The sequence below is a fragment of the Rhinatrema bivittatum genome, chromosome 3 (assembly GCF_901001135.1).
Source record: "Rhinatrema bivittatum chromosome 3, aRhiBiv1.1, whole genome shotgun sequence".
Lineage (NCBI taxonomy): Eukaryota > Metazoa > Chordata > Amphibia > Gymnophiona > Rhinatrematidae > Rhinatrema > Rhinatrema bivittatum.
Window position 1 is genome coordinate 306326009 of NC_042617.1, and position 18919 is coordinate 306344927.

Below are 18919 nucleotides of genomic sequence, written 5' to 3' on the forward strand. Positions count from 1 at the left end.
AAAAGGAAAAAAAGGCTCTGGCTGGGCTGCAGAAGAGGCAGGCTGATAATCGCATTTCTCTAGGAGACTCACTTGGATGATAAGGAGCACAGTAAATTACTCAGTGCCTCTTTTCAGTCTTCTCTGCTCGGCAAAAGGGGAGTGGCAATTTTAATTCACAAAGCATTACCATTTTAATTGGAAAATCAAATTGTGGATGTCAATGGCAGGCTCATTATAGTCCTGGTATCTTTGTATAGCATCACATTATTATTGGCAAATATGTACACCCCTAATGGGTATTCTCATAAGTTTTTCTCTTTTATGACGTCTTAAAATCTGTTTGGTCAGACTATAAATATATTATTGGGGGGGGGATCTAAATATTACGGATAATCCAGTAGTGAATTGTATGCCAGCAAAAACTCCCAAAAAATATCAGATATTGGTGCGGGATTTTTGTCACAGGAACTTCATCTTTTGGATTGTTGGAGATATTTATATGTAAATGATACGGAATTCTCCTTTTATTCCCATATGTACCATGTATACTCCCGATTGGATTACATTTTTATTTTTACAAGAGTGGTTTGATAATATAGTAACCAATGATATAGTTGATGAGCCCTACTCAGATCATTCGATTATCTCGACCCAAGTACAACTGACAAATAAAGGGACTGGGAGAACGGGATGGAAGAGGTCACCTTTTTAATTCCATGACAAGGAGTTTATAAAATTTCTTAGAGACAGGTGGAAAGAGAATGATATTCTAGATATTGATGCAATGATGTACTGGTATGCAGCAAAGGCTGTCCTCCAAGGGCATATTATTGCATTTCAAATTAGCAAGGCCAAAAAATGCAATGCTGCTATCTTGGAACTTTCACATAAAATGATGCAACTCAAAAGGAAGCACGTAAGTTTCATGGACCCTAGGCTAAACATGTAATGGAAATTTTACGGGCAGAACTGAATGTTTTGTTAGAACAGAAAGCTCACACTAATCCTTTTATGTTACAAATATAAATTGTTCAATGGGGCAATAAATCAGGCAAATTGGTGAAATTACTTAAAAGTCATGCTCCTAGGAATGGGATCACCAGACTATCTTACAATGGGGAATGGGCAAATAATACTAATGGCATTTTGAAAATGTTTGAGAGATATTATAAGAAGTTATAATCTGGATATCAGTCTGCAGAGATCTCACCTCAGGAGTTTTTGGAGACCTGATTTTCCCCTGTTTAACAACTGCTCAAGAGAAGCTGTCAATTCCTCAATTCAAGAGGTGGAGATTAAATGAGGATTAAACAGTTAAAATTGGGAAAGGCAACTGGGCCAGTTGGATATGGACCAGAATTCTGTAGAACCTTGTGTGATGATGTAGTACAACCTCTTCAAGCAATGCTGAATCAAGCTAGGGAGACAGGAAATTTTGAGGCAGGACAAAATTTGGCATGGATTACTTCAATTCCCAAATCGGATAAGGATCAGTTATTCCCAGAATCATATCGGCCCATGTTGTGCTTAAGACATAAAAATTCTAGCAGTGATTCTAGAGAACCGGGTTAATAGAGTCATACAAACTATAGTGTCTTTGGATTAGTCAGGTTTTTCGTCTTCTAATCTTTTAATGACAATTTTGGCAATTCAAGGTCAGGATGATTGGAATGACGAGGGAATGTTGGTCAGCCTAGTTTCAGAGAAAGCGTTTGGCAGAAGTGGAATGGACATACCTCTGGTGGATCTTGGAAAAGTGTGCTTTTGGAGAGCATTTTTTGAGTTGGGTTTAGTTATTATATGCTAATCCCATGGCTCAAATCAGGATAAATAGAGCCTTGTCTGAGTGTTTCCAATTATATCAGGTTACCAGTTAGGGATGTCCCTTATCACAGATGTTGACCATCTTGTCCTTGGAACCAATCGCTAATAAATTATGTAATATGGATAGGTTTAAGGGGTTTTTTATGTTAGTAGGAAATCTATAAAGTTAAGCCTTTTTGCGGATGACATGTTATTATATATTGGCAATCCCAGAGAGTTTCTGAGTGACATAATTGCTGAAACTGAGAATTTTGGATCTTTTTTCAGGATTAAAATCAACTATGGTAAATCAGAAGCCTTTCCTATTAAGATATCTGAGGGATGACTGGGACAGGTTATTTCCATTAACTTCAAACTTAACATCTATGAAGTATTTAGGCATTTGATTGGCGCATTCCGGCAGTGAGCTGTATGCGCATAATATTTCTGCAGTATTAGATAACATTGTGGGACTACTCGATAAATAGATGGTCTATCCACTCTCGTTGATGGGCAGATGTGCTGTGGTAAAAATGGTGATACTGCCAAAAATACTTTACAGTTTGCAAATGTTGCCTATGTGGATTAGGCAGAAAGATATCCAAAAAGTTAGATCTTTGTTAACTAGGTTTATTTGGCATATTCAGAGAGCTAGAATACGATATGTGGCATCAACTCATAATAAAGACCATGGAAGGCTAGCATTACCTGATCTGAGAGTGTATAATGTATTGATGTGTTATTTCCAGGACTGGGTTTCACGTCATCATAAATTTGATTCAGACAATCTCTTAGAAGAAATGGCTAAGCTCTGTCATCCAGGTAATATAATATATTTTTCTAGAAAAAAAGCTTCCTTTGTTGGCTAATGGGGGGTTTTGGTTCCCGTTATTTAGGAATGCCTGGAGATGGTAGAAACATGTACATCAGCAAAGTGGGACCATTTCACAGTTTCTGTCATTGGTCAGAAACCCTGATTTCCCAGGGGGACTGGTGAATAATATTTTTCCACTTTGGAAAGAAAAGGGTTTATATTACTTGGGACAATTTGTGCATTCTGAGCCAAACCAGTTACATTCCTTTCAATCACTGCAGGAGCAATGGTCAATAACACATAAAGACTTCTTCACTTTTTTTCAGGTTAGAAACTATTGCTTAAACAGAAATAAAGGTGATTTACAAAATACTACTCTGTGGGAAGCAGATTAAACTTTCCTGGAAACGGTGCTGAAATTCAATAGAATACGTATTTGGATGTATCATTAATTTGCAGGATGATATTGTTTATTTAGCCACTTTGGCTGAAATTTGGGGATGGGACTTCGATGTCTCTCTGGAGGTGGGTAGGCTGAGAACAGCTTTTGTTGCGTTTTACAAATATTTGCAGCCTGTGAATTTGAGGGAAATTCATTTTAAAATATTGCATAGAAGTTATTTAACTAGAGAAAGGGGTACAAAAATGCATTTGTGGGCTTCTGGGATATGCATTAAATGTAAATTTCAAAGTGAAACCTTATGTCACATGCTCACTGAAAGTCCAAGGTTGCAGCCTTATTGGAAGCAGATTTTGGAAATTTTAAATACCCTGTTTCATAATTCGATTCAATGGAACAGAAGGATGATTTACTTGCTGGTGTTTGATGACGAATGCAACTTCCAGCAGGGGGAAGGAAACTATTAAGTATAGCTTTCACAATTGCAAAAAAAAGAGTGGTATTATGTTGGAATTCAAATGATTTATCTTCTGTAAATCTTTGGAAAAGTGAAATGAGAACCTTTGCTGTGATGGAACTTTTCAAACAGAAAAATGCAAAGTTATAAATTAATTCTGAGACAAAAAACTACTTTCTATTGTGGGAACGAATGAAAGGTTTATTGTAGTGGAAGTGAATGGTTTTTGAGAGATGCTTGGTTGAATGGTTGTATGAATGGGTGTTTGCTGGGGTGGGAAGTGGAAACTATTGTTTGGGGTTTAAAATATATAACAAAAAGTGGGTTGCCACTGTAATTTTATCTGGATGTTTTGTTGTGTTGATATGTTTTGTTATTTGGATTGCATATGCTATTACATTGTGTGGTTTATATTAACTCACTAATAAAAATATATTTAAAAAAAGAACTGTAAATTGTGGTTGATCATCTTTACAGTAAACTATTTTTATTTTGGAGCACACCTTCTGTCTGGACATTGTTTTGTTATTTTTTATTCTGGGAGTATTCTTGGCCCAGTACTGACCCAGAAACTTAATCTCCCACCTTGGAACAGCGACCCCAATGCTCCCCAAGGCTGGGAAAGTGATTCCCAGCACATACTACCTTCACCTTTCACATCTCCAGAAACCTAGCTCTAATGTGACATCATAGGTAGGAATTGCAAACTAATTTACATTCTAATACAAGAGCCACACTGATAATAGATGGTGAATAATGAAGGCCCTACCAGGCACAACAGACCTGCTGTAATATCAAAAAGCATTGCTAACTAAACCATTGTTTTCTGTCAGCAGGACACAGACATTGTAAGAATTCCTGTCACACAGCGGACATCCATCCTTCATCCTCTGCGGACTATGAATCTATCACCCGGAATCTCCCACCATCCTCTTGCCTCCTAATCCCTCAGTATCTTGCATGCTCTCTGGAGAACTCTTCCAGTAAGATATATTTCTTGGTTTCCTTGACAATATGTTTTGTGGCCAAATTATTAGGACAAAAAAATAAAAAAATGTAAAAAATTGCAGCCCAGAGACCTACAACAAAATCGCAATGGGGCGACGACAACCAGAAAAAAAGAAAAGCGTGTTGAGTTTCCATGCTGTACCCGCTCAACATGCACGACAGATTAAGACAGCACGAAAAGGTGAGCGCTGCACGACTTTCAGGCCGATGCAATATGGGCGCTGGTTAAACGAGCGCTAATGATCGAGCACCTGCTCTCTTAACGCGCGCCAATCCACCTCTACCGGGCGCCCGATTTAATATTTAAATGGGCTGCCACAGTAAAAAGGAGGTGCATGGGGAAACTGGGCATCCCTAGCGCCTCCTCAGCTTCGGACACCTGGGAGAGGTGGCTGTCAGTGCAGGTTAGGAAAATGGATGCACAGCCACAGGTTAGGAAAACAGACATGCGTTAATTGAGCGTCCGTTTTCCTAACCCTTATTCAGACTTCCAAAGCCCCTCACTCACACTCCCTGCTCCCCCACAAACCCCTGGCTCACTCCCTTCTCCTTCCACTAACCCCCCTCATACTGCTTTACTGCTTCCTTCCCCAAAGAACCCCTCCCCCCACAAACCCCGCACTTGCACTGCTTCCCTTCCTCCCCCCCCATGAACCCTTCACTCACTCTGGTTCTCAATCCCCAGTTTATTCCCTTCCCCCCACAATTCCCAAATCCATTCTCTCCCCCCACCCCCTCGTGGTCCCTCTGCTCATCTCTCCTGCAGAGAAACAGGAAGAGGAGGATGGGTAGCTTTGCAGCCTCTCGGGCAGTTGTTTTTCCTTCTCCCATGCTGGACCAGAGCGTGATGCTCAGGCCTGGCAGGGGAGGAAGAAAAAGAGAACACATCCGGGATGCTGCAAGGCTGTTGTCCTCCTCTTGTTTCACTGTGGGAGCGGTGAGTGAAAAAATTGTGTGTGGGGGGTGGGTGGGGGGGGTGGGAGGATTAGATTGCACCATCCCACTGCCACCAGCATTTCCCTTTCGGGACAGCGGGGGATGTAGGAGAAATGCACCATCCATTGCCACTTAATGTTTTTGTTTTGAGAGCGTGCCCGGTCTCTAATGACAATTTGGCTAGGACTGGCCAATATAGCGGGGCTGAATTTTGTGGCCCACACTGTGGCATAAGGAGATCAGGGGCCCTGACTATTAACATTTTGTCATTGCCCCATTTCTCTCTTCTTGAGAAAGTTATTCCAGTTATGAATACTCTGTGATGTTCCTTATAATGCTGAAATGACATTAGGCCTTCTGTTGCGTCCGTCTGTCTCAGACGGCTTCGACCTTTGTGCCTCACCTTTCTTCCTTCTCTCTCCTCAAGCCTTGGGAAGATGGCTGCTGCCGCGTCTTCATGCCGCTCTCTCCGGCGTCCCCTGAACGGCAACAGCGACTGTGTTCACCATGATTTTCCTGAGGGCCTTATTTGTAACCCATGATAAAAGCCTGTGAGCCCTGCCTTTAAGGGGAGTTTTGCCTTTAAGAGAAACCCCCTCCCCACTGCTTCTCTCATTGTGAAGGGTCTGCATGCCCTCTCAATCTAACTTGAGTTTTCTTAAGTGCCTTATTGGCTCAAGGAACTGCCCTTCATGCCCCCCCCTGCGTCACATGGATCCTAGGCTCACTACCATGGGATCTCGCCCACTAGCCCCAGCTTGCTGGGTTGTTTCCTGTAATCACTCTCCAAGACTGTTGGTCAGTCTCAAGCATGCTGCCTAAAGGCTAGAAGTACCTGCAGCCTCTGTAATACAATTAGCTTTTTTACATTTCTTCTCATCGCTTTAATTCTAAAGACTAATCAGCTTCAGAACCCCTTGCCTTCTCACCCTGAATCCCAAGAAATTACATCTCCCTTCTCCTGCCTATCTCCAGCTACAAAGATCTCTGCCTGGGGCATATATATACGTTTGGAAGCAACAATTGTAAGTGATGGAAAATTATCTGTACAATAAATAATTTCAAACTTAAAAGATCTTTGCCTGAATACTGATTAAGAGGAAAAGTTAGCTGTGTGGAAGAGGGAAATCTGTGTATTTCTTATTGAGCCAGCACAACTGCGGTTCCTCACGGGGATCCTCCCCATGGCAGTGGTCATCACCGCAGTACCCAAGAATCCACTCCTCAAAACCATAACACCTTCACAACTGGTTTGTTTGAATTCAACTCCTTGGCGCACTCATGGACTATATCATAACCACTAAGCAATACACAACTAGTTACCAAATTTTTGCTCATTGTTATTAGCTGGTTATTTGTAAATCAGCATTAGATACTAATCTACAGCTGGAAAGCCCTAAAAAAGGATATTTTGGAGTTCTGAAATTGAGCAGTGAGAGAAAAATCTGATCATTCAGCTAAAATTATTATTATTATTAAGATTTATTTTGTAGCGAGAATGAGAAAAATCAAGGACCCCTGAATATTAAAAACTAAAGAGAGAAGGATGAGAAAAAAAAATTTTCATGCTTACTTCTTCCAGTTTATGCCAAAACATCTAACATCTGGCAGGCAGGTGTTAAGCACAGGGCAAAATATTATTTCCAGCTGGAAATTACTAGCTTCATGGAGTAGAATATGCAGCAGGATTTCCTGTGGGCCTCTATTTTTACAGAATACTAGGTATCCAGTTCACTGCAAACTGTATACAGGATTATTTTTCTAATTTCAACACAAAGACTGAAAGGATTACACTGATGACAGGGCACAGAGAGATGGGGAGGATGGTGTTGCATAGGATGTGTTTGGTGTGGGGAGACTCATTTCAAGCAACATACTTAGGAAAAAATAATGAAAATGCCAAAAATGGATTGTATGACCAAGAGGGTTTTTTTTCCCTTTTTAAAAACCCAGACCTTGAAGAGTCTGTACACAAAATTCACCTTCTTGATAAAACAAAAGCAGACACATAGATTTTAAAATTGTTTGTAAAAAATATTATGCGCAATAAAAATTAGTCAAAAAGGCTAAAAGACCAAATTTCCAATTTTCTGTATATGAAAGACCAAAATATTTTCTAAATGTGAGTTCTTGCTCTAGAACTTTTTCTTCACTGAAAAAAATGTTTTTACCTTCTTGTGCATTATTGACGCCGTGAGGGTATTTGAACATGCGTGTCGTAGTCTGCCGCTGCTCTCCTCATCTCATACCTTGCACTATTTTAGTAGCCTTTTTCTCTGGTCCTCCTCTACTTTATAACCTTTCAGCAATACGATCACCAGAACTGGACACAGTACTCCAGATGAGGTCTCGCCGTCGACCTGTGCGGAGGCGCTAGCCTCTCCTTTTCCTGCTGTATTTGTTATACCTCTCCCACTCCACCCTAGCATTCCTCTGCCCCCCGCCTTTTCTCATCAGATATGATCACTCTGAGGCCTCTTGTGCTGTTGTGGCACTGCTTATTTCATTGCTGGTGCTGCTGAGATCATCTCAGAAGAACTGTCCTGGGTGCGTAGTGTTTCTATTATCTTTAAACACACCTGCATGGAAAATAATTGCATGGTCAACGCGGGGAAAACCTACAACATTAAAAAAAAAATACAAAGCAGAATGCATTAGAGCTGTATAGTTTTTAAAAGTCTCTCTTTCTTCACAAAAAGAAAGGTGGTGGATGCATGGAGCAGCCTTCCATTGAAGGTGTCTGAGTAACAGATTTCAAGAAAGCCTTGGGGATTGCCTAGACTAGGATTCCTCTTATGCAGAAGTTAAGAATAACTGAGGCACTGCGTCCAGGAAGTTAACCGGGCAGACTAGGTGGGCCTAGCAGTCCTTATTTGCGGTCATATTCTACATTTCTGTGGATCTCACATACACACACACAAAATGTATAAAACTCAACTCGTCACAGCAGTCCAAGAAAATCAGCACTGCCTGCCTGCATTTCATGCAAAAAGAGCTCTCTCAAGCATAGGACCTACAGAGAACCGATTGCTTATGCACAACATCATCAATTATTACAAATCATTTAAAACAAATCTAACTAAATACAAATGGGTGTGATGCTTGTTCAAAATCCATGAATTTCCTCACACTAATTCAATAGCCCTGAAAATATGCTTTTATTAATGCCAAGTGATGTTTTGTATTTAATACCTTTTTTATATTTTTAGTCTGTAAAGATATTCATGATATTAAAAGATTCAATTCATCACAACAGTTCATATGAGGAACTTCATCACGGAATGAACTTATTTAAACATGTGTAAAGAATCTGTCTTAATCTCTTCCCTTCCCTCCCGTAAAGGCTTTATCTTCAAGGCCAATACAATGTAAGGACATGTAATTGCATGCACTGCCACTGGATAACTTACTGCTAATTATCTATCCTTAATTTACTGTTTTAATGGTCCTCCCAACATATCATTTTCGACATTCACAATAAATTAAATACACTACAATGGGGAGCTCTACAATTTATAAATGCCCTCACCGAGCTAACCAAATTAGTCATCTGACAAACTGTTCATTGATAAAAGTATAACTACATATCTTACAGCATCGTCTCTGAAAGCCCACAATTTTATTACATAAAAATCCAGATGTGCTGTATGCAACCTATTAGTAAGCAATTCTTTCTTAAAAAATTACCAGCAGGTATTTAAGTAATACCTTACTCCACGCTGGAGTACTTGCAAATATTTAACACGTTCTTTATTTAACATATGGCAAGGTGCCATGTACCATCCCTACAAAACACACAACTAAATTACAAAGCAATGTAGTTAAGACTTCTGGTGGCACCAGAAAGCTAAATCCTGAGATGACATGACAGCCTTACCTAAACATTTTTTATTTTTTATCAACCTTACAAATGATATTTACAAGAAAATAATCTTGAACAAAATTACATGTTGAATATCAGAAAACCAACTAAAAGGGAAAAAAAGATTCCAAATATCTGTATGATACGTTCAGAAGGGCTACAGATTTCCCGGAAGTAGCAAATCAATAGTTTCCCAGCTGCACTTCTGTGACAGTCATAAGGGTGTAATGAAATGTGTGGGAGGTGCACCGTAGTGATGGGAATAAGTTGATTCTGCATGCATAACATCAATACTGGCTCCCATCCTCTAAAGGGCAATGGAGGTGTAGAAACTCCTAGCTTAGACTACAGGTCATGGAGTTGAGGAGGGAGCATGCCAATCTGAACCAGCCCCTCTTCTGAGGATGCTGGGAGTTGTAGATCCTGTCTGCATAATTGCAGGTGAGGATAGAGTTTGGTGAGGAACTTTCTTTTTGCTTTCTGAGAAGTAGGAATTGTCTTGTGTTTGTTGGCTAGGCCCTATGACCTCTAAGCCTAATGAGGAGGCAGGTTTTTTTTGTGCTTTAGTGATTCCTCCGATTTGAAGGGCTTGCTAAGTTGCTATTATTTGAGAAGAGATTCATCAGTTTGAAGAGGTTTTTTTGTTTTGTTTTTGTAGCTGTTCTTTTGTGAATTCCTGCTCCTGGCTCCGGAGAGCTCATCTCTTCTCAAGGAAGGTCAGGGGTACAGAGGAACCACTGCTTCCATCGTATAACGTGAATGGAGAGCAGTGACTCAACACAAGAGAAGTGTTTTTCGCAAATGATGAAACTTTTTATCCTTTCTAGCTTTGGAAGCAAGTTTTGCTCACCCTTCCTGCCCAGGAGAGGGAATTTTCTTTGCAGTGCTGATGGTTGGCACTTTCCATCCAAAAGATCCAGTGTAATATCAGAGACGAGAGTTTTAAGTGCCAGGAGGTTCATCTGAAGAACCCCCCCCCCCCATCAGAGTCTCTATCCCAGGAGCACAGAGGACTGGGTGGCTTGCAGTTTGCACTTTTTCCCATCTTGGGAGGGGAGACCCATTCCAGATAGGAAACCCCTAAACTCTACTAGGATCCTTGCTTCCAAAACCTGGGAGGAGAGGTTACCCTAGTGCCAGCCATTCATAGCAGCAGGACTGAGACTGTGGGCAAACTGTGGCTGTAACAGTGAGAAAATGTGATTCAATGCTAGCTGACGGCCATCGAAGACTTTCTGTAGCAAACGTTATGTTTGGAACACCCCACTCGAGGATCCAGCATGGTTTTTGGCTCAGGGGCAGAGCATCACCACAGAAATAGGTTTCCCCCTCTCTCCCTCCCCCTTTTGTGCCCTGGGCCCTGCAGACCTACCCTTCCCCTCTCAGAGAATTCATATTCATATTCCCAGGGCTGTTCTGGACTTGTGACTGTGTGTAGGGACTTAGCCCCAGGACTGAGTGTGACCTCCTCCTTCACAGATAAAACCCCAAAGCAGGGGTTACAGAGACATGGAACAGTCTCCCTAAGAGGAGGTAGAGACAAGGACAGTATCAAAAAAAAACAAAAAAAACACTGAACAAACACAGGAGATCTCTGAGGGAGAGGAAGGGACTATATAAAGCTGAGCAGGAGCTGAGGATGGGCAGACTGGGTGGACCATATGGTCTTTATCTGCCATCATGTTCTGTTTCTATGTAATAAAAAGATCAATCAATATATGTCAAGTTCACATAAAATGGAGAGGAGAAAGTCCAAAAGGTCTTTTTCTTCCTGTGCCTGCTGTACATATCGGTGGGCGGCTCTAATGGGCAGATGGGCTTTGGAACTGGGATTTAATGGGCTTAAGTATCCACTTAGAACTCTATGTACAGGGCCTTAAATATGGAAAGTTATTTTGTTTGACCGCTGTACTTATATAAATCTCAATAAAAATGAACAAAATAAATTACAAAGGAAAAACAGCAAATTAAGCAGCCACAACAACAAAATCCATATTATTCAAGGAACTCTAGCTTCTTTAACTATTCTAAATAGTTGCACTGCCCCAAAAGTTAACAGGTTTGTCACTCAAAAAATGTTGACATTGACAAGTAATTATGTATTTACAGGGAAATTTAAGAAAGATTTACATAATTAGGGCTTGCTTCTACTTCTTAGATCCAAAAAGGATCTTCTTTGTGTAGCCTCTCTTCTGGCATTACCCAGAAAGACATGGGTCACACTTAATCCCAGGACTAAGTCTTCACCAAGTCCAACAACCCTTGGGGATGGATTCTCCCCTAAAGAGGGGAATCAGAGACCTCCAGGGCCCAAGGTGCAGAGGTCGGCTCTTGCTGCGGGTGCTGTATCAGAGGGCGTAGGCCTGATAAAACGTGGGTACCAGAATAAACAGGCTGGACATTCTGGATGAATGCTCCAACTTAAAATATTGCTACGAAATCTTCAGATGAAATTAACTGGCACCATACTCATTTATTCCTGTGCGTCCATGTCCACATTCAAAATTTCCAAAACCTTTCTTTATCTATGTAAGCGTCCCTCAGTATTTGAGATCCCAGGACTCTCTCATCCTCCAGGGCATGAAAAAGTAAGAATTTCAGGTGGACAATGGTCAGAATTCCCTTCTCAAAAATACCTGAGATACTATTCTCTTTTCTTAGGATGAAAACTCCAGTGGGAGACTCCAGATGAAAAACACAACTCTTACTCACAGTTCTCCTTTTGAGGAAGAGTTCCTCATAGAATAACAGAGAAAACTTTTTTCTTCCCCACCATTGGGTAGGCAGGCATAGTAGCAGGCAAACGTCCTCCTGAACCAAAGGGCAAAACTCACAAAAATAGCTTGGAACAGACTCCAAAAACACAGAGTCAAATCACTGGATGTGAGGGAAAAAGCAGGTTCTCTCTTTTCCTATCCTGATTAGCAATGGTTGTAAGGCCTAGCCCACCAGGGATAGGGAAACCAGGGGCAAAATATAGATCCTTCTTTGATTAATTAAAAATGCCACCTATATCTCTGATACAGCCTGCCCTCGAGTAGGCTATAGCTTATCACTGCAGCTGGGATGCTGTAGCAAGTGGTTTGCTCCACTCCTATACTCTATCCCAGGTCTGTTACTAGGGCTATCTAGTGGAGATCCCAAAGGGTCTCTACATTTGAGTAGCTCTCATAACATTTTGGTAACATAAGAAGCTTCATGCTCAAAAAGATCCCATTCATATGTCGAAAATACAACTTCAGGATCCATTCTGTCTGGCTCCAGTATGAAGTTCACAATCAACATAGCACTTCTCATCAATTGTTCTTACGATTTCTCAAAAAATGCTGAAATATTAAGGCTATCGAGAGATATATTGGCTTCCTCGTGTCTGCCTCACCCCTCACCCTTTTTCTTCAGAGAGCGTAGGTAACATGCTCTTGTGGTAGGAGGAAAAGCGTGCACTAACATCTTAAAAAGGTTGACAAGATGACGCAAAAATACTTGTCAGTACAAGGGGACCCGAAGATGGTGAGCAGGTTGGCAGCCAAGGTCGGGGTAAGGAAAGTTGCTCAATGAAGTCCCCCTTGTACTGGAACAAGGAAGGTGCAGTACTTCTCCTGTAGTAGCCACCTTACCTTCAGAGTGAGCCCTCCCAGTGCAAACAGCCACCTGGCCTTTAGCCATACAGGGCCAGTACTGGGGGGCTGGGAGACCAAACACAAATGTAGCCCCAAAGAAAATACAGCAGAATATATTCACTTGTAAGGCCCTTGATGCGACAGGGTCAAAAGGCGTCACCACAAAGGGGTCGAGACCCAGGGTGCAGCAGGACCACTACAGGAAGACTGGAAGTACATAGGCAGGCGCTAGCATAGTGCTGGTCCAAGTTCTGGCAAGGAAGCACGTTTACATAAGACAGGAAACACACAAGCCTTCTCTCGAAAGCGGAAGCCATGCAGCAGGTTAGAAAACGTACTAGAGCCTGCTGGTGGAAGTTCACTCTACCTTGAGGTACATTCAGAAACTGAGACCCTCTCAGGCTAGCATTGGAAAGCTCACAGTTACCGCTTAAGTATATCGCCTGGAGTTATTGCTGGAACACTGGGGAACCTGACAAAACAAGTTCTTTTTCCTAACTGTATTTTCCAGATTCTTCAGTTTAAGCATAGCCATATCATCCTTAATCTGAGAGAAAGCATCATATTAGATTTCGATCTGCAACTTGTATGGGTACGTCGACTGCTGTATCTGCAATTTTATGAATGTTTTAAACTGTAAGCCGCATAGGACATAGGATAATGTGGCTTATAGGTGTTTTAAATAATAAAAAAAAAATTCTGTTTTCTCCATCTTTCTTTCCAGGGATTTGAAATGTTCTGTATTGCTCTGAATTTCTTGTTTAACTGAAGCAAGCTTGGACATAATAAATAATTTGCAAGGGACTAAGTCCACAAATTACCCCAAAGGATAGACCACTGCCTTCTAAATTTTCTCAAGGCAGACAATTTGAATGGTTTGTGGGATAAGGAGTGCTAACTTGAAAAGGCTTATTTTTTCTGCAGACACTTCTCCTCAGATCTTCCCAAAGGCTTCCATTACTTCTCCAGCAGACTTCCAGAAGGTCCTTAACATAGACTCCCTTGGATGGCACCAGTCTCTCTATCACACTGGCCTCCCATTTCTGCCCTGCTGCAGAATTCTTGGTGGCACACAGCTCAGTGTGGTTCCTTTCTGCCCCTGCCTGCTGCATATCAGGGCACTGTCGTAGAGTGATGCTTCCACTGCCAGGAACTGGTGGCAGCTTGTACCCTCCGGTGCTCAGCATGAGGTTGTCCAAGGAATCTGCCAACAGCATCCGGTCCATCAGAAATACCAAAAACTCATAAGAACATGCCATACTGGGTCAGACCAAGGGTCCATCAAGCCCAGCATCCTGTTTCCAACAGTGGCCAATCCAGGCTATAAGAACCTGGCAAGTACCCAAAAACTAAGGCTATTCCATGTTACCATTGCTAATGGCAGTGGCTATTCTCTAAGTGAACTTAATAGCAGGTAATGAACTTCTCCTCCAAGAACTTATCCAATCCTTTTTTAAACACAGCTATACTAACTGCACTAACCACATCCTCTGGCAACAAATTCCAGAGTTTAATTGTGCGTTGAGTAAAAAATAACTTTCTCGGATTAGTTTTAAATGTGCCCCATGCTAACTTCATGGAGTGCCCCCTAGTCTTTCTACTATCCGAAAGAGTAAATAACTGATTCACATCTACCCGTTCTAGACCTCTCATGATTTTAAACATCTCTATCATATCCCCCCTCAGTCGTCTCTTCTCCAAGCTGAAAAATCCTAACCTCTTTAGTCTTTCCTCATAGGGGAGTTGTTCCATTCCCCTTATCATTTTGGTAGCCCTTCTCTGTACCTTCTCCATTGCAATTATATCTTTTTTGAGATGCGGCGACCAGAATTGTACACAGTATTCAAGGTGCGGTCTCACCATGGAGCGATACAGAGGCATTATGACATTTTCCGTTTTATTCACCATTCCCTTTCTAATAATTCCCAACATTCTGTTTGCTTTTTTGACTGCCGCAGCACACTGAACTGACGATTTCAATGTGTTATCCACTATGACACCTAGATCTCTTTCTTGGGTTGTAGCACCTAATATGGAACCCAACATCGTGTAATTATAGCATGGGTTATTTTTCCCTATAGGCATCACCTTGCACTTATCCACATTAAATTTCACTCTCTCTCTCAGGGTTGCAGCACAGTGACCACCCACTTATCCATCAAATCACTGGCAGCATTGGTCCCAGACACAGAAGGGTACGTGTAAGTCTTGCCTTTCCTTTTATGCAAAGGGGAAAAAAAAAAGGAAACTTAGCATAAACAGGCAAAAGGAAGATCATGAGGAAAATCAGAGAGCAGTCAGAATAGTGCTATTTCATGGCTGCCATTTTGATCTATCTATTTTTATTTTATATGATGTAATTAATTTATGACTATAATATCGAATATCAACATATAGTAAAAATGTTAGGTTCAAACTAGTGTGTGTATTATTTTTTTTTTCTATCCGGGACTTATTTTGTTAGGTTCAAACTAATGCCAGCCGTAAGTGAGGAATGCTCCTAGGACACATGCTGTGGATGCTCTTCCAAACCAGCTACAAACACTCCTCTTAGCTCACAGTACTCTCCCCCCCTGCTGGGCCAATTCCTTTAATTCCCCACAGCCAACCTGATGGCCATGAAGTGCAAGCTATTTGTAAAATAAAGCACTTATCCTCACTTGGGCTATGGACTGTCAGTTTTATCTAGTTATATTTTTTTTTTAGGTTTACAAACTCTCCCCTCTTCTGAGAGGAAGATTAGCTAAGGTGACCATTTTTGCTAGGGGGGGGGCGGGTTTCCCAGCTTTTTCCCCTCCTAAAACTCCAATGGAAGGTTAAGATCTCTTTCCCTAAAAATCTCTTGGGAGTATTTTTGTTGTTGCTCTGCTCAAGTCAGAGGGTGTCATGTTTCCTTCTCCATTTCTACCTGGTGCATCTATAATATGCCTAACTCTTCCCTCACACCCCTAGGCACTCACTCCAGTCGTTATATGGCTACAAAATGGAAAAATCTTAAGACGACATGCACTAACACTGGTTTTCTCTGAACTATACTGTATATGTACTTATGAACTGAATTTTTCATTGGCTATATTTTGAAATCTGTATTTATGAAACTATTTCTGTTTGCTATAAACAATGCTGGGCGGTCCTACGACAATATTAAAAGGGTGGAGTATTAGTATAAAAGAATAGATTTAGCAATCATAATTACATTAAATCCTCAAAAAAGTATTCTTACAAACATGTTCCTGCTAATTCTAAGAAATATGTGACGAAAATAATCAATTGGATTACTGTCGGGGCAAAACCCCGCTGGGGCTTGAAGCCCCCAGCGCCAGCTCTGGGTTTTAAGAGTTGAGTCTTAACCTTCAGACCAGCTGGCCACTGGCAGCAAAGAGAAGTTGTAAGAAATAAGTCTGGTTTAGAGGGCCCTCTATGGTCTATATTCCTGGGCAGCAGAACCGGGCTGAGGCTCAGCCAAGAGAGGTTGCTGGGAGGCAGGAAGCCGTTTGCTGCAATCCGAAGGCTGAACCGATTCTTGCTACAGAACAAGCCACTTTTGAGAGTGCAACTTGTTCCTGAATCCAGCTTCTGGCCTTGAGTCCAGCTTCTTGTTCAAGCCGGCTTCATTGTGACCCTGTCTCTAACTCCAGTTTCTGGCTTGTCAATCCAGCTTCCCAGATAAGCCTGCTCCTGTAGAAACTCTTCCCGACTCTAGACTTTGGCCATCAACCACAGCATGCTACTCATGTTCGCTGCTGTTCCTGTATGCAATCCGCCGGACTCCTAGCTCCAGCTGCCTATCCCGTGAGTATCCGCAGGGAGGGAACCTGACAATTATTGAACAAGGGCAACAGAAGATCAATCTATACCTTGCTCATATCTGATCAAAATAAACAAGTTTCCAACACCTTACTTGTCCTCTTCTACCGAGTGCTAAATCTGGTCTCTATCTCTTCTGGTTCTCATCTCTAGTCTTTAATCAAGATAGCTGTGGACCCAGATGCCAAAACACTTTTACAACCATTACCTGGTAAATGAGGCTTCCTAAAATGAAACTGATCATTCCCTAATGCCTTTTACTTACAGGCTTTTCAAGCGTGGATACAAATCTACTTAACTGAAACCTCTCTCCAGCTAAGGCCAAAAGGCTCTTGCAATTCTGAAGCACAGACAATCTTAAAGAGGGAGATCGTTTTCTTCCCTGTGGGCACTCTCTGTCCAGAATTTCTAACATTACCCTTTAGTCCAGGCCCAATCTCGATCTATTACATCTCTGCATTTTACTTTTTTTTTTTTTTTTTGGGAGGAGAAAATCTAGATGGAGTCTGGAAGTGAGGCATCATATAGAATCATCATGCACGGTTTCCAGCATTTCTCTGCAAAAGATCCTAACCTCCCCATGCCATGGATTGTAATTCGTCTGGCTGATGTATGCACAGCCTCACGGAGCATCGCTTCTTCCTTTCCTAAGAATAATGCCTTGGTAAAAATATGCAGCAGGAGTGCTGACACACAAGATCTTCATCGCAGCAGAGGTAAAAACATTATAACCACGGTCTGCAGGCAGAGCATGCTAATGGTGCTTTGTTTAAAAAAAAAAAAAAAAAAACTCCCTCACCCCATGACTTTTCCTTTTTAGCGGTTCTATTACAGGTTAGAAAGTAACACAGTAAAAAAGAATGCCTAATGGGGCAGATCATGTCCACCCATCTGTCTCTCTGCAAACTTGTTTCAGCTCTTACACCAGGGAAGCTGCTGATGTCCGCAGTACACCGTGTCATGTCTTACTACTGCCACTGTTCATAAACGGGCAGATACAGTAAAACCCGCGGGAGAGCCAGCGCTCAGAGGTGAGCGCCCGCTCTCCTGGGCGCGCGATCAAGAATTTAAATGAGGGCCCTCTGTAAAAGGAGGCGCTAGGGACACTAGCGCATCCTAGCGCCTCCTTTTTGACAGGAGCGGCGGCTGTCAGCGGACGCTCAATTTTTCCGGCGTCGGTTCTCGAGCCCGCTGACAGCCACGGGTTCAGAAAATGGACGCCGGCATAACTGAGCGTCCATCTTCCGACCCTCGGGCACATTTAAATTTTTTTTTTTTTTTTTTTTTTTTTTTTTTAAATTTTTGGGGCCTCCGACAATATCGCTATGATATTAAGTCGGAGGGTGTACAGCTTTCTGTATCACGCAGGAGTGTCTAATAGGCCCATCAACATGCATTTGCATGTTGCGGGCTCTATTAGTTTCGGGGGGGGGGGGGGGGGGGTGGCCACGCATTTTAGCGCGTCAAAAACGCGCATCCAAACCCAGGCTAACATTGCACTCCACCGGAGCGCACTTTACTGTATCGGCCCGTATGATTGCTCTGTTGTCCATTCTGTACTGACTACCACAGATACTGGAACCCGGAGAACAGAGGGGGGAAAAAAAAACAGCTGCATGACAGGTAGTGGAGGAGAGAGGACAGCGGGGAAGAAAAGGCGTGGGACAAGTACCGGAGACAAAGCCATGCTGCGCGACAGACAGGAGGAAAAGAAGCGGAGGTGGAACAGAAGAGCAGAGAGGGTTTGGGGGTCGCATGGCACACAGAGCAGAGCACTCCAGTCCTCAAAGTTCAGACGAAGAGCAAGTCCGGGACAGGGGAATAAACTAGGCGTGCACACAGGCCCCCCCCCCCAGTACCAGACAAAAAGAGAACTGCATCAGGCCAGAAGGAAAAAAAAAAAATGAGGCGCCAGTAGCTGGCCAAGCAGAGAAAAGAGGAGAGGTTCGAGGATAAGAGATGGAAAGAGGAGCTCTTCCGGAAAAAAACTGGGTCTCCCCTGCAGACACAAGCCTAACAGAGAGCAAGGGAATGGGCTGCAGACGGATGCCTAGTGGCACGACAGCACAGAACTGGTGTTTGGGCACAGCTATTGCTGAGGCACTGCATGGGAGGATGCTCGATTTTCTCTATTCTATACTCTGGATTTACTTAGACATGAGAAAATAAAGTTATTAGGTAATAATCGAGAGAGAGAGAGAGAGGATGAGAGATAGTGATTTACCTCAGA

General features: G+C 42.2%; 1 protein-coding gene and 1 long non-coding RNA gene across 2 annotated transcripts in view; one reads left to right on the plus strand and one right to left on the minus strand.

The window, feature by feature from the left end:
• PDE1B (phosphodiesterase 1B) overlaps window positions 1-18919 on the minus strand; it is a 545540-nt gene that overhangs the window by 337754 nt on the left and 188867 nt on the right. The window lies entirely within an intron of this gene.
• Window positions 443-6346, plus strand: LOC115087670. Its single transcript, XR_003855573.1, has 4 exons — window positions 443-2607; window positions 4293-4439; window positions 4527-4645; window positions 5828-6346. It is a non-coding gene; the product is annotated as an uncharacterized LOC115087670 (long non-coding RNA).